Source organism: Solanum stenotomum, chromosome 11 (genome assembly GCF_019186545.1).
Source record: "Solanum stenotomum isolate F172 chromosome 11, ASM1918654v1, whole genome shotgun sequence".
Classification (NCBI taxonomy): domain Eukaryota; kingdom Viridiplantae; phylum Streptophyta; class Magnoliopsida; order Solanales; family Solanaceae; genus Solanum; species Solanum stenotomum.
The window spans coordinates 1,089,959-1,103,707 of NC_064292.1; the positions used below are offsets into that span (position 1 = coordinate 1,089,959).

The following is a 13,749-nucleotide window of genomic DNA, read 5'->3' on the forward strand; positions in this document are numbered from 1 at the left end:
TTGTCTTCAAACCAAACGATCCCTAAAGGGCACTAAAAACAATCCTGAATTAACTAGTCTCGTCCATCACAGGAAACGACCCCTTTCTTATCCTCTCTTGCTTCAATTATTTAAGGCATTGTGAGAGTAATGAATAGTTTTTGTCATCTTGTTGGGTGAAAAGTAATACTTTTGGAAAAGAGAAAAAAAGGATAATAGTTAATAGTAGCAGACACAGTTGTACCAATTACAAGTAAAACCACTAGCAAGAGAGAGAGAGAGAGAGAAATCAGTGATCATTCATATTTGCAAATAACTCTTATCATTCAACAGGTAAAATAAAGCTCTTAGTAAAGAAACAGTAATCTTCTCCAAATTCTTATAATCATTTTGTGGTTTCCTGTTTTGCTTTGCAGATTTCAGAAATGGAGATTGGCTTAGCAGTTGGTGGTGCATTTCTCTCTTCAGCTTTGAATGTTCTCATTGATAGGCTTGCTCCTAATGGTGATCTGCTGAAGATGTTTAAGAGGGACAAGCGTGATGTTCGGCCCTTAAAGAAGCTGAGGATGACTTTGCTTGGCCTTCAGGCTGTGTTAAGTGATGCAGAGAATAAGCAAGCATCAAATCAAATTGAAGGAAGGCTTAAAGGGAAAAAAGTTTCTTATTGTCCTAGATGATGTGTGGAATGAAAACTATAAAGAGTGGGATAACTTGAGAAATCTTTTTGTACAAGGAGATGTAGGAAGTAAGATCATTGTGACGACACGTAAGGAGAATGTTGCCTTGATGATGGGTTGTGGCGCAATCAACGTGGGGACTCTGTCTAGTGAAGTCTCTTGGGATCTATTCAAGCGGCATTCATTTGAAAATAGGGATCCTGAGGAACATCCAGAACTTGAAGAGGTTGGAATACAAATTGCACACAAGTGCAAAGGATTGCCTTTAGCTGTAAAGGCACTTGCTGGTATTTTACGCTCCAAATCAGAGGTGGATGAGTGGAGAGACATTTTACGAAGTGAAATATGGGAGCTGCAAAGTTGTTCGAATGGAATCTTACCAGCGTTGATGTTGAGCTACAATGATCTTCGTCCACAATTGAAGCGGTGTTTTGCTTTTTGTGCAATATATCCGAAAGATTATCCTTTTTGCAAAGAACAAGTTATTCACCTGTGGATTGCTAATGGTCTTGTACAGCAGTTGCATTCAGCTAACCAATACTTTCTCGAGTTGAGATCGAGATCATTGTTTGAAAAGGTCCGACAGTCTTCTGAATGGAATCCGGGGGAATTCTTAATGCATGACCTTGTCAATGATTTGGCCCAAATTGCATCTTCAAATCTGTGTATCAGGTTGGAAGAGAACCAGGGATCTCATATGTTGGAACAAAGCAGGCACATATCCTATTCAATGGGATATGATGGTGATTTACAGAAATTGACACCCCTCTACAAATTGGAGCAGCTGAGGACATTGCTTCCCATCAATATCCAGCAGAATTCATGCCGTCTAAGCAAGAGAGTGCTGCATGACATATTGCCAAGACTAACATCTTTGAGGGCACTATCATTGTCTCAATATTATAATGAGGAGTTGCCATATGACTTGTTTATTAAATTAAAGCACCTAAGGTTTTTGGACCTTTCTTGGACAGAGAGAAAAAAGTTGCCAGATTCAATTTGTCTACTGTACAACTTAGAGACACTTCTCTTGTCAAATTGTAGTTATCTTGAGGAGCTACCTCTGCAGATGGAAAAATTGATCAACTTGCGTCACCTAGACATCAGAAAAGTTCATTTTAGGACATCCCTACATCTAAGCAAGTTGAAAAGTCTCCATGTGCTAGTGGGAGCCAAGTTTCTTCTAAGTGGTCGCGGTGGTTTGAGACTGGAAGATTTGGGTGAGCTACATAACTTGTATGGACCTCTATCAATTCTAGGGTTGCAACATGATAAAATTTAATTTACAGATTTACTGGTGAAATATAATATTTCTATGAACCAATAATTCTTATTGTAAATCAGAGGCTTTATCACTAATGGCGGAGAGAACCATCAGAAGTTAACTTCCACCAAATTATAAGTCAGATAAAATAGAAAGAAATTATAGAATTTTAGTGCATGATTTCAATGTGTTGGGGAAATAATTGAAATTTCACAATATTCAAACTTGTACCAAATTAAGCATGTCATCAACATACATATTATTACATAATTATTGTCTACCATTTTAGTATATACACATTCATCTACTTCAACCAACATGCAATCAGCAATTTAGAATTTATTTTTCTCTTCTCAGGTTCAGACAAAAGAATTTTAGTGAAGCATCCCCATACTTTTAAATATTTCACATTTATCAAAATATTTTGAGTCTAAATTAGATATTAATCAAGAGATTGCATACTCTTTATCTATAAGACATTTAACATGTCATAATTTAGCATGCAATAAATCAATACGCTCAATCGTATAAGCAAAAACAAATACATCTTTAATGTAATCATCACAAATATTATACAGAAATAAGTCATGATTATAAAATCCTTTGCCAACAAAAATATCATTTTTAGTCGATCCCCATTTTCCTAATTATTCCATAGAAATAAAAAAATTTGAATATTAGGAACATGCAATACATCACTCAATGCCAAAGTTTTACCAGATGTGAGCTTGAGAAGAACTTTTCCTTTTCCAAGAATTTTAGTTGTCCTTGAGTCACCAAGATAAGCAATATCTTCTCTTTTCTCAACTTGGGTGTATGACACAAAATCATTTTTATTTATACAAATGTGCCTAGTAGCACCAGAGTCTATCACCCAGTTTCTCATATTGGTCACAACATTTATTTTTGAAATGATCGCAATAATCATATCATCCGTTTCAGCCAAATTTGTATTTAGCTTAGCGGGATTGTCATTTATTTTCAATATTCTTTTGCATTGAAGTATATTTTTCATGAAGGTTTTATTATTAGCATTGGACTTGTAACCGTATCTATTTACATACGAGAATGTGGATCCGGGATCAAATAATACTGTAGCAGGCTGATGGNTCGAGGAGAACATTGTGGTGTTGTTAGATTTTACTGTAGATCGCCCGTTTTTGATAAAATCGCTGAATTAGCTGCTGTCCCATTTCTATTCTTTTGAGAAAATTTGGGTTTTAGTTGCTTGTTGATATTGTGTTGTTCCCGAGCCCCGAATTGTGTCCCATTATGGGAAATGAGCTGGGGGAACTGGTTAGGACCCACTTTTGGGGTTAATTTCGGAATTTTCTGTGTGGGTCCCACGAATCCCGTTTTGACTCCAAAATTGACCCGTCTCCGTTTGTTGTGATTTTGGTGTCTAAACGACCGTATTAACGTTGTGATTCTATTTTTGATAGCGGGGTAGCGTTTCGAGACCGTTCTAAAAGGAAAAACTCCGGAGAAGTGATTTTGAGGCGCGTGTGATCGGCTTTAAGGTAGGCTACGGTTTCCCTCTCTTAGATTGAGTTCGAGAATGTGAATGCATGTTGATTAGTTGGGATTTGGGTTGGGTAGTTATTGAATCCTGCATAGGTGTTTAGAAATCATGTTTTCGGCGTATTTCGGGAATTATCGGGTAACTGTGAGCATGCTTTGTGTTATTAATTGACCCTTCTCGCTATGTAGAGTGCTTGCATGCTTAATTACTGTTTATTTGAAGCATGTTGGGCCTTAGTTTAGGTTTGACTAGGGCTTGCCTTAGAAATACATGATTCGGATCCAATAGGCCTTAGTTTTACCCCGACGTTGCTCGGTCGGCTTAGATCCCTGTAGACTGGTGTAGCAGACTTGAGTCTGATAGTTTGGGCCTTAGTTAGGCGATACTCTCTCTCCGACTATAGTTATTCTTATTTTTCCTCGATGTTACGGCTTCACGAGTTACATCGGCGACACTAGTTCTACTTCGCGATTTTAATTTGATTTTTGATTTGGTTCCAAGGACTTTCATTGATTGGCTATGTGTGGACGGCGTTCCACGGATATTTATGAGTATGGATTAATTGGGACTCTTTCAGCAGCTACATCGGTACACTTATATAGAGCATCCGGTTTGAGGTCCGGCCTCTATTGCCCAGATACTTATATAGAGCATCCGGTTTAAGGTCCGGCCTCTATTGCTCAGACACCTATATAGAGCATCCGGTTAGAGTTCCGGCCTCTTATACTTGATACTTGTGATTGGTTACTTGGGTACTTCTGCTGAGCATCCGGTTCGAGGTCCGGCCTCAGTGCTGTCAGATTCTACTAATTAGGGTTGAGGTTCTGGTTCGATGTTCTTCGTTCTTGGGTTCTTTTATGCAATTCTCTTTAGTTATAGTTATTCTGTGTACTCGTCGGGCTTATGGGGGTCCGTTCGGGTTTTTATTTAACTTGCGCACGAGTGTACCTTCTGGGCTTATGGGGGCCCAGTTAGGTGTAGTTAGCTTATAGATTACTTTAGTTAGTTCTTTGTACACTCGTGTGCATTCCATTGTTAGTTAGATTTAGTTCTTGACCCTCGGTTTGTCTTATTCCTTCTTTTCATATTGCCTTTACTTTTCAAGTTCAGTCGGCCTATGATGCCTACTGGGTACCTGTTGTTTTGGTACTCATGCTACGCTCTGCATCTATTTCGTGATGCAGGTCCGGGCACTAGTAGCCAGCGTTGATCGAGCTTGGAGCAGACTGATCCGGAGACGGGAGTGAGCACACGACGTTTTGTACTATTTCAGTCTCCATCTGTATATATAGACTTGTCTTTTACCTTTCGAGACAGTCCAGTCTCTGTTGTCCACTTTTGGGACTTGTACTCATTTTGTTAGTAGCTCTGTACCAGTGACTTCCAGGTTCTGGGAGGGATCTTTATTTGTATATATGTTTTTGGTTTGCTTCCGCCTGTTTATATTGTTATTTGCCTTCTCTTGTTTAGTTTCTACCCTCAGACCCATTACTTGTTGTTCCGGGTTACGGGGTGGCTTACCTACTGGTGGGTTATAGTAGGTGCCATCATGACTTGAGAAATCGGGTCGTGACACAACATGTGGTAGATAGAAGGGAATCTCTGAAGGCAAACATGAGGGAAAAGGAACATGTTGAAACGTTATCTTTGGTGTGGAGTGGAAGTATTGCTGACAATTCACAAACTGAAAGAGAGATACTTGATGAGCTACAACCAAATACAAACATAAAAGAAGTCCGAATCACTGGCTATAGAGGGACAAAATTTCCAAATTGGCTAGCTGATCATTCCATAAACTAATAGAAGTGTCTCTTAGCTACTGCAAGGACTGTGATTCCTTGCCAGCACTTGGACAGCTTCCTTGTTTAAAATTCCTTACCATTAGAGGGATGCGTCAAATAACAGAGGTGAGTGAAGAGTTCTATGGTAGTTTGACCTCCACAAAGCCATTTAACTCTCTTGAGAAGCTTGAATTTGCAGAGATGCCGGAGTGGAAGTGTACTGGGGAAGGGAGAGTTCCCTGTACTTGAGGAACTTCGGCTTACTGGTTGCCCAAAGTTGATTGGGAAGTTGCCTGAAAATCTTTCTTCTCTGATAAGATTGATAATTTCAAACTGCCCTGAACTCAGTTTGGAGACACCTATCCGACTTTCAAATTTAAAAGAGATACAAGTTGCTGGTTGTCCTAAGGCTGGAGTTCTTTTTGATGATGCTCAACTGTTTACATCTCAACTTGAAGGAATGAAACAGATTGTTGAACTATGTATTAGTAATTGTAAATCTGTTACCTCCTTACCTATTAGCATTCTGCCGAGTACCTTGAAGAGAATAAGAATATCTTTTTGCGGGGAGCTGAATTTGGAGGCATCGATGAATGCTATGTTTCTCGAGGAATTGTCTCTAGAAAAATGTGATTCACCTGAGTTGGTCCCAAGAGCACGCAATTTGAGTGTAAGAAGTTGCAACAACCTTACTAGACTTTTGATTCCTACTGGCACTGAAACACTCAGTATTAGAGATTGTGATAATCTTGAAATACTTTCAGTGGCATGTGGGACTCAGATGACATCATTGCATATTTCCAACTGCGAGAAGCTAAAGTCACTGCCAGAGCATATGCAGGAACTCCTTCCATCTCTTACGAAACTGAGACTGAATAAATGTCCAGAAATAGAGTCATTTCCTGAAGGAGGATTGCCCTTCAACTTACAACGACTTCAGATCAACTATTGCAAGAAACTGGTGAATGGCCGAAAGGAGTGGCATTTACAGAGACTCCCCTGTCTCAGAGATTTAACTATCCACCATGATGGTACCGATCTTTCTGGTGAAAAATGGGAGTTGCCTTGCTCTATTCGAAGGCTTACTATATCCAATCTGAAAACATTGAGCAGCCAACTTCTCAAAAGCCTCACCTCTCTTGAGTACCTATGTGCTAATAGTTTACCTCAAATTCAGTCACTGCTGGAAGAAGGGCTTCCCTCCTCTCTTTCTGAGCTAAATTTACATGGCAACGATGATCTCCATTCACTACCGACAGAAGGTCTTCAGCGTCTCATATGGCTTCAACGTCTACATATTTGTCTTTGCCCTAATCTCCAATCTCTTCCCGAATCGGGGTTGCCCTCCTCCCTCTCTGAGCTGGGTATTTGGAATTGCTCTAATCTCCAATCTCTTCCCGAATCGGGGATGCCCCCTTCCATCTCTAATCTATATATTTCCGAATGCCCATTGCTCAAACCACTCCAACAATTTGACAAGGGGGAGTACTGGTCAAAAATTGCTCATATTCCCACCATATATATTGATGGGGAATACCAGTAATGATTACAAAAATTGGTGCTCTGATAAATTGTAAGTTAAAATTCTTTATTTTTTCATTTACTTCCCTTTTCTTGCTTGTTAATTCTTTTCCTTTTGTTAAATCCTTGAGCAGCACAAAGAGTCTATTGCCACTGTGAAGCTGAGGAATCATCTTTAGATCACATGAATTTAATTTTAGATGACAGCAAAAAAGGTGATAAAATGAAAGCTGGTATAAGTAGGAATTGAAATCATTTGCTTCGGAAAGTTCATAGCTCAATGTTATATAATATAATGAACTAGTAATCTTTTACCAGGAACATATAAATCAGTCGGTTGTTTAATGTCTTTGTAAACTCAATTCAATAGCAATTCATGTATTCTTGTTATAGCTGAGGCTGACACAAGTTCTCTGTATTGTACAGTTCAACCTTGATTAACATTCAATTGCTCTACCAAGTTCACTTGAAATGGACTACATCCAGGTTTTCTTCTAACTTTATCAAAGAACGTATTGCTTCTTTTTCCCGTGGGTTGAGGAAGGAGGAGATGGTTTAGACTTTAGAGTAATGCACATGTTTAACTCTTGATTTTTGATATTTCTACTGAGAGAGTTCAAACGCACACAAGACAGAAAGCTTATCTTCCCATAACTTAACATCTAAAAGCCTAAGCATAATCTTAACTTTATTATCTGATCTCAACTTAACCATTTTTTTCTTTTCTTTCGTCAGTTGTGCCAAAATTCTCTACTGAATAGACAAATATCAGCTCAATTGTGATCTGTCCGCAGAGTGTAGGTGAAGAAAGGTACTTTCTCTTTTCTCTTGAATTTCACTTTTCTTTCATCAGTATGAGAAGGAAATATTGAGCAAGGAGTTTTTCGCGTATGAAACTCTGATGTTTTTTCACTGCTCCAGCTGCACTTCAAAATTGAGAAACTGTAATTGCTCAAATCCCCATTGTATCATTTTGTGTCTTTAACAGGTAGACATGTTTATTGCGAGATTTCCTTCCAGCAGTATGCCTAAAATATGCTCCTCTGGCTCTATGAATGACTACGCTTCAAATGCTGAACCTGCATTTAGATCAGCAGTGTTACAAGGTCAAGTTGATATGTCCAGATGGTGTCGTCCACGAGTTTGGTAATACTTCCATCCTCGATATTACTCTGTTGTGCGCAAGTTTGAAGCATCAGATATATATAGTAAGTTATGCGTAAGATCTTAGTTAAGGTGAAGTAGCAAATATTGCTATGTTGTCCTTGAGAGTGTTCAGGATTGAGATTTATAAGTGTAATTACGAAAGACAAAGTTGGATCTCTTTATAATGACGGACATTTTTTTGGCTGCTATAGCGAATGATTGTTATTGTTACACACCATAATAACATTTGATGTTCAGATCTTATTTGGCGGTTATTTTTGATAAAAGAAATAGGCAAGAAGTCATTTTTCTCCAACTTCTTCTATGTTGCTGAAGAAAACAAATTATACTTGAAACTAGTTGTACTGTACCTACAAAGAATTAAACTATTTAAACCACATAGTATTTCTTTTAAAACTAATTAAAATTAAATATTATAATACGTAGAAAGTTTATGTATACTATCTAGATAACGAGTTGTTGGGAAATTATGAATATACGATAGACATCATTCACCTTCCATACTGCAATTGTCTATATATTAGTTTCGGGCACGTGCGTTGCACGTGTGCCCCATGCTAAGCTGCATGAAGTTGTTGTAACGATGTGTGTGTATATATATATATATTCATCACATCTTCCACACAATAAAAAATACAACCATATTAAAATAGACTTCCTAATTATCCATTGGGAATGTTGACCTCTATGATATTAAAGACAAAGAAACCACAAATATTGTGAAAGAAAAATAACTATACGTTAAATGTGTATACATTTTGATTTAGTAATTTACTAATAGAATAAAAATAGATTAACAAAAAAATAGTTACAAATTATACTAATTGATTAAGAAAAATATATAAAGAACTTTCACATATATAAGAAATATTAGGCAAGATAGAACGTATACTCATATTGCAGCTATCTCAAATTTTCTTTTCAAAAAAATCAACAAAGCCTTTCTTTTGTAATGGAAGATTTATCTACTTTTTTCTTGTAAAGATGGGTCTTAACTTAAGTAAGATAAAAACAATTAATTAAATTGGAGAATTGTAACTTAAACTTCATGTTAGAATTAAAATGAATTAAATGAAAGAAAGTGAATGAGGGGAAACAAAGTCTCAAACATCTTTACATATTTCACCAGTAGCTAGAGGCCTTATTAGATGAATATGGTCAATATATTGAATTAAGTGCATTTAATTATTAAGTAACCCTTCAAATTCTTCAGATTTATATTTTCAAAGAGTGTTATACTCGATACAAATTTATAGGATTATTTTAGTAATTCAGTCTTTAACTTTGTTGCATTTCACTTTTAATAGAACTAATAATTCTATTTTTTATTATAAAGTTTGTAAACTAAAATAGTAAATCAGAAACAAGTACTTTAAAAGCTATACAACTTACATTGTGCTCACCAAAGCAAGAATAATTATCAACCATTGCAAAGACTTAAATCATAAAATTTGAAGTCTTAATTCTGTTCAATAATTTTTTATTTTTAGTTATTTATTTATTGAATAGGAATTAACTCGGAAAAGAAAATAGTGATTTTTTAATGGTAAATAAAAGAACACCTCTAAAGAAATCAACAAAAATATTATAAAATGAAGCTAAAAGTAATAATGTGAAAGAAGAAAGTAGAAAAAAATATAGAGAGATAAGAGATGACAACTTTCTTTATTCTTTTCCAATTATTCAAAATATCTTCCGGTGTCCATCCTTCATAGGATATAATTGAGGGACTCAAAGGATTGTCATGAATATGTTATTAACCCATTTCATGGATGAAAGGTGAAAGTAACAAACATAACATCTTCATTGTTAATATAATAACACAAAAATAAAAACTAATATAATAACACAAAAATAAAAACTAATATAATAACACAAAAATAAAAAATTCCACTTGAACACATAGAAAAGAAATCTAAGCAGATCTTAGTTAATCTACAATAAAATTATCAATCAAATTAAATATTAAGATACAAGGAGTGAAGAGAAGTAGCTATCATCAAAACTAAGACAATATATATCATGGCACAATTTACAGATCGAAAAATCAGTGAAGCACACAATGATATTTATAGCCAAGATATATAGAAACTCAAAAATCAAGTTAGAAAAAGATCATTAAAATATCATTAAATTTCTTTATAAGTGCTATGAAGAAGTGAAAGGACACTTTATATTTTATTCTTAAAAAATAGTTAAATTTCCAAAACTATTAAATCCAAATTTGTAGTTATTGTTCAAAGTTGAAGCGTATGACTATATTATACAATATATGTACTAATACACATATAAGAATATGAAGAATCAATTCTGAAATTGTTAAGACGCTGCATATATAAATGACTTCTAATAACTTCTTTAAATTAGTAATTGATATGTGGAGAAGCATATAATTATGGTTGACTCATTGTATTGTACTCAATATACATTATTAAAGGAGAATTTTCTTTATTTCAGGATAAAAATGTTTAATTAATTATATTAGATGAATTTAATTAAATATTTTATGACATTTTCATTTAGTGTGGGCGTAAAATGGTAATTCAACTTTTCACTTTGGAGCTTCCCACTTATAATAATATGTGATATATATCCTATTAATTTAGGAGCTAATCACCAAAACACTCCAATTTGTAATATTATGTATTTTACCAGATTTTGGCGCATCCAGATATGTTTAGATACGTCCATATGCATGTATCTCGATATACATGGGATCAAAATTAAATGTAATTGTATATTTGTATTTAAGTGGATTCGCATGTATTTGAGATATTTAACAAATCTCGCTTGCCTCCATCGCCTCTCTCCCATTTGGATCGCCTCTCTCCCACTTGGATCGCCTCTCTCCAATGTATTTGTTATCCTAGATACATGTGAATAACACCAGATACATACATATACATGTATCTAGTGTATATTTAGTGTGATTTGCATGTATCTGGGGATACATGACGAATCTCGCTTGCCTCTCTCCCTATTTTAGTCTATATGGCAGTAAAAAAAATGTATATTCAAGTTTATTTTCCTCAATATCTGGTAGGAAATACTTAATTAATGGTAAGATACGTAATATTTTGAAAGTATAAGTAATAATAATATATATGATAGTAAAGTATGTCTAATTACATAGTTTTTCCTTAATACTATATGACATTTTAAAATCTCTTTTTATTTATTAGTAAGTATCAGACTATCAGTCTATAATATGTAAGTTTGATATTAATGTTGCTTTAGGGTTTAATGTTATTTGGGTCTTTGTATATGAGTAGGTAATTGCTTTGAAAGGTGATGATATGGCTAATGATCGATGTGACTTTTTTTTTCGAGAAAGGTAACATGTATATTCATCAACACACAATTAACTCCACCCATGTGAGGGTCACAAAGTATAGTCGATCTCAAACTGAAGTTTGAGGAGGATAAAGTGTATGCAAATCTTACCTCCTATCTCGTGAAGTAGTAGAGAACCTATTTTCGAGAGACCCTCGCTTCAAGTATCACATAACAGAACAATATAATTTGAGATTAAAACATAGTTGTTGATAATTCAATATAATTTGTAGAAGTTCTATTGTTTTAACTTTTTCAAGACTTGATGTTTTTTCAACTATTTGAGTAGGAGTTATTAGTTCTAGAAAATCATTTTGTAATTTCATAATCATAATTTTGTACCAAACAGTCATAATTGAATCATGTTGGTAACTAATTAGTACTGTAACTACCTACTATGTATCATAACCCCTAATCATATGTGTACAACTAGCTAGATTAACTTAAAAATCAACTTTTAAATTTTAAAAAATTGAAAATTAACAGGAGTTAATTATTTTGAATGGGTAAATATTCTGTATTTGGTCAAGCCAAACCTAACTCAACTATCATATCAAGACTTTTGAGAGACTAAAATTGACTTCTTCTATTTCTTTGCCCTTCTTTGAAGCTCTAGTCCTAAAATTCCCACTCCCATAATATATCATTATTTTTATGTCGATAGCGTCTGAATTAACTTGCATTGTACTTCAATTTTTTCATTGAATATATGTTAGTTCTATGAAGAAACCATCTTTGTTTTGTATGCATACCTCGAATTTAAACTCTGATCTCTCATAATTATCATCCCACTTGATTAAAACTCTTATATGGAAAAACATAACGAATCTCGTTCACATCATTATTTAATTTTATAAAATTGATTAGGGTGGGGTCATTTAGAATTTGGCAAGTCTTTCTTTGGTGGGGATTCTCAAAACAATGTAAAATCCCCGCCCCCCTCCCCCCCCCCTACCCCACATTTATTTTCTTTATTTTGTTGGTATGAATGTGACACTAACTAGTACTACTACTTGCAAGCTAGAAATGAAGGGTTAGTTATTGAGTATTGACTATATTGTATTCAACTTAGGCTATCATTCTCAATCTTATCAATAGACTCAAAATCAATATTCTTAGGGAATGACTAGACTTAAAAAAGGAAAAAAATGGCAATGGAAAATAAAATTATCCTTCAATTCCCACAAAGAAACTTCTACCTAACCAATATTTTAGTCAAATATTCTTATAAGGTAGTTTTATTTTAGGACCAAGTTTGAATACACATTACATGACCATGTCTTTGCTTTAAAAGAAAAAAAGTATGTTTCACAACTAATATTTCTTATACTAAAGTACTCATGTTTTAAAACTATTTGGTTACACATTTCACCACCATGACAATTTTGTTTTATTTTTTTATAAAAAAAAAAAGAAGAAGAATTGTGTTTCATGATTTCAAATTAATTTTAATTTTGAGTAGTAGAGATGTTTCACATGAACCATTAAATAATATTCCCTCCATCTCACTTTTTATGTAAAACGATATACGAAAGTTGAACCATAAAATTTTTTTAGTGTGACTTCGAACATAAATTTTTTAAGTTTTTTAATTTAAAATTTATATAATCATGATTCAAAAATATTCAAAAAGCATATGAAGATATCTATCTCCTTTTTGACACTCCATATAATTGTTGCACCCTTAATTTATTATTATAAATTAACTTAATTTGTTAATATAAAATAAATCTATATTGTCAACGTACACAACATGAAATCATTAAAATTTCAAAGAAGAAAAAGATACTACAAATTAACATGACTCTAAGCTAACACTTAATTTGCTATTTTAAAAAATTTAAATTTAGCTATCAACTTCATCGTTAAATACTTAAATTGTTCAAAATTAATAATATTTTCTGATAATCCGTCGCTAAAGAATATATAAGCCGGAGGTCTCAATGGGAAACTGGCTTAAAATTAAATTCAAAGCCGTGTGGACCTTTTTTTTCTTTTCTTTTTTCATGACTTATTTTTTATTAAATTATTCATATAGGATGAAACCCCTTTCGATAAAAAATTATACTATTTATAAATAATTAAAATTATTTTTTACATATATGTAGTAGATATTGAATCCTTTTAACTTCTTTACGTGAATACTACTTTGTATTTTAGATTCCTTAATAAAAAATTTGATTCCGCTACTGATTTCAAACGACTAAAATGGAATTATATATATATATATATACCTCTGCTAATTAACACTGCCAAGTTGACAACTTGGACTCTATTGTTTTTTTTTTTTTCCTTTTGGAAAAAATAAGAGAAAATGTGTACACAAGTACAAGAAAAAAGGACTATAGTGCGTTAGGGGAAATATGATCGATAAAAGCCTTAATTTGATCGTTATAAGTCAATAGTAATCATAAAAAAAAAATACTAACTTTTATATTGGATTCACTGTTAATTTTAATCAATTCTTTTATATATTATACTTGTATTTAGGAATATTGAGTAAAC

General features: G+C 33.8%; 1 pseudogene; it reads left to right on the forward strand.

Annotated features, from left to right (window-relative positions):
• The first annotated feature begins 318 nt into the window (after nucleotides 1-318).
• On the forward strand, nucleotides 319-8,154 carry LOC125845611 (putative disease resistance RPP13-like protein 1; annotated as a pseudogene).
• The last annotated feature ends 5,595 nt before the right edge of the window (nucleotides 8,155-13,749 follow it).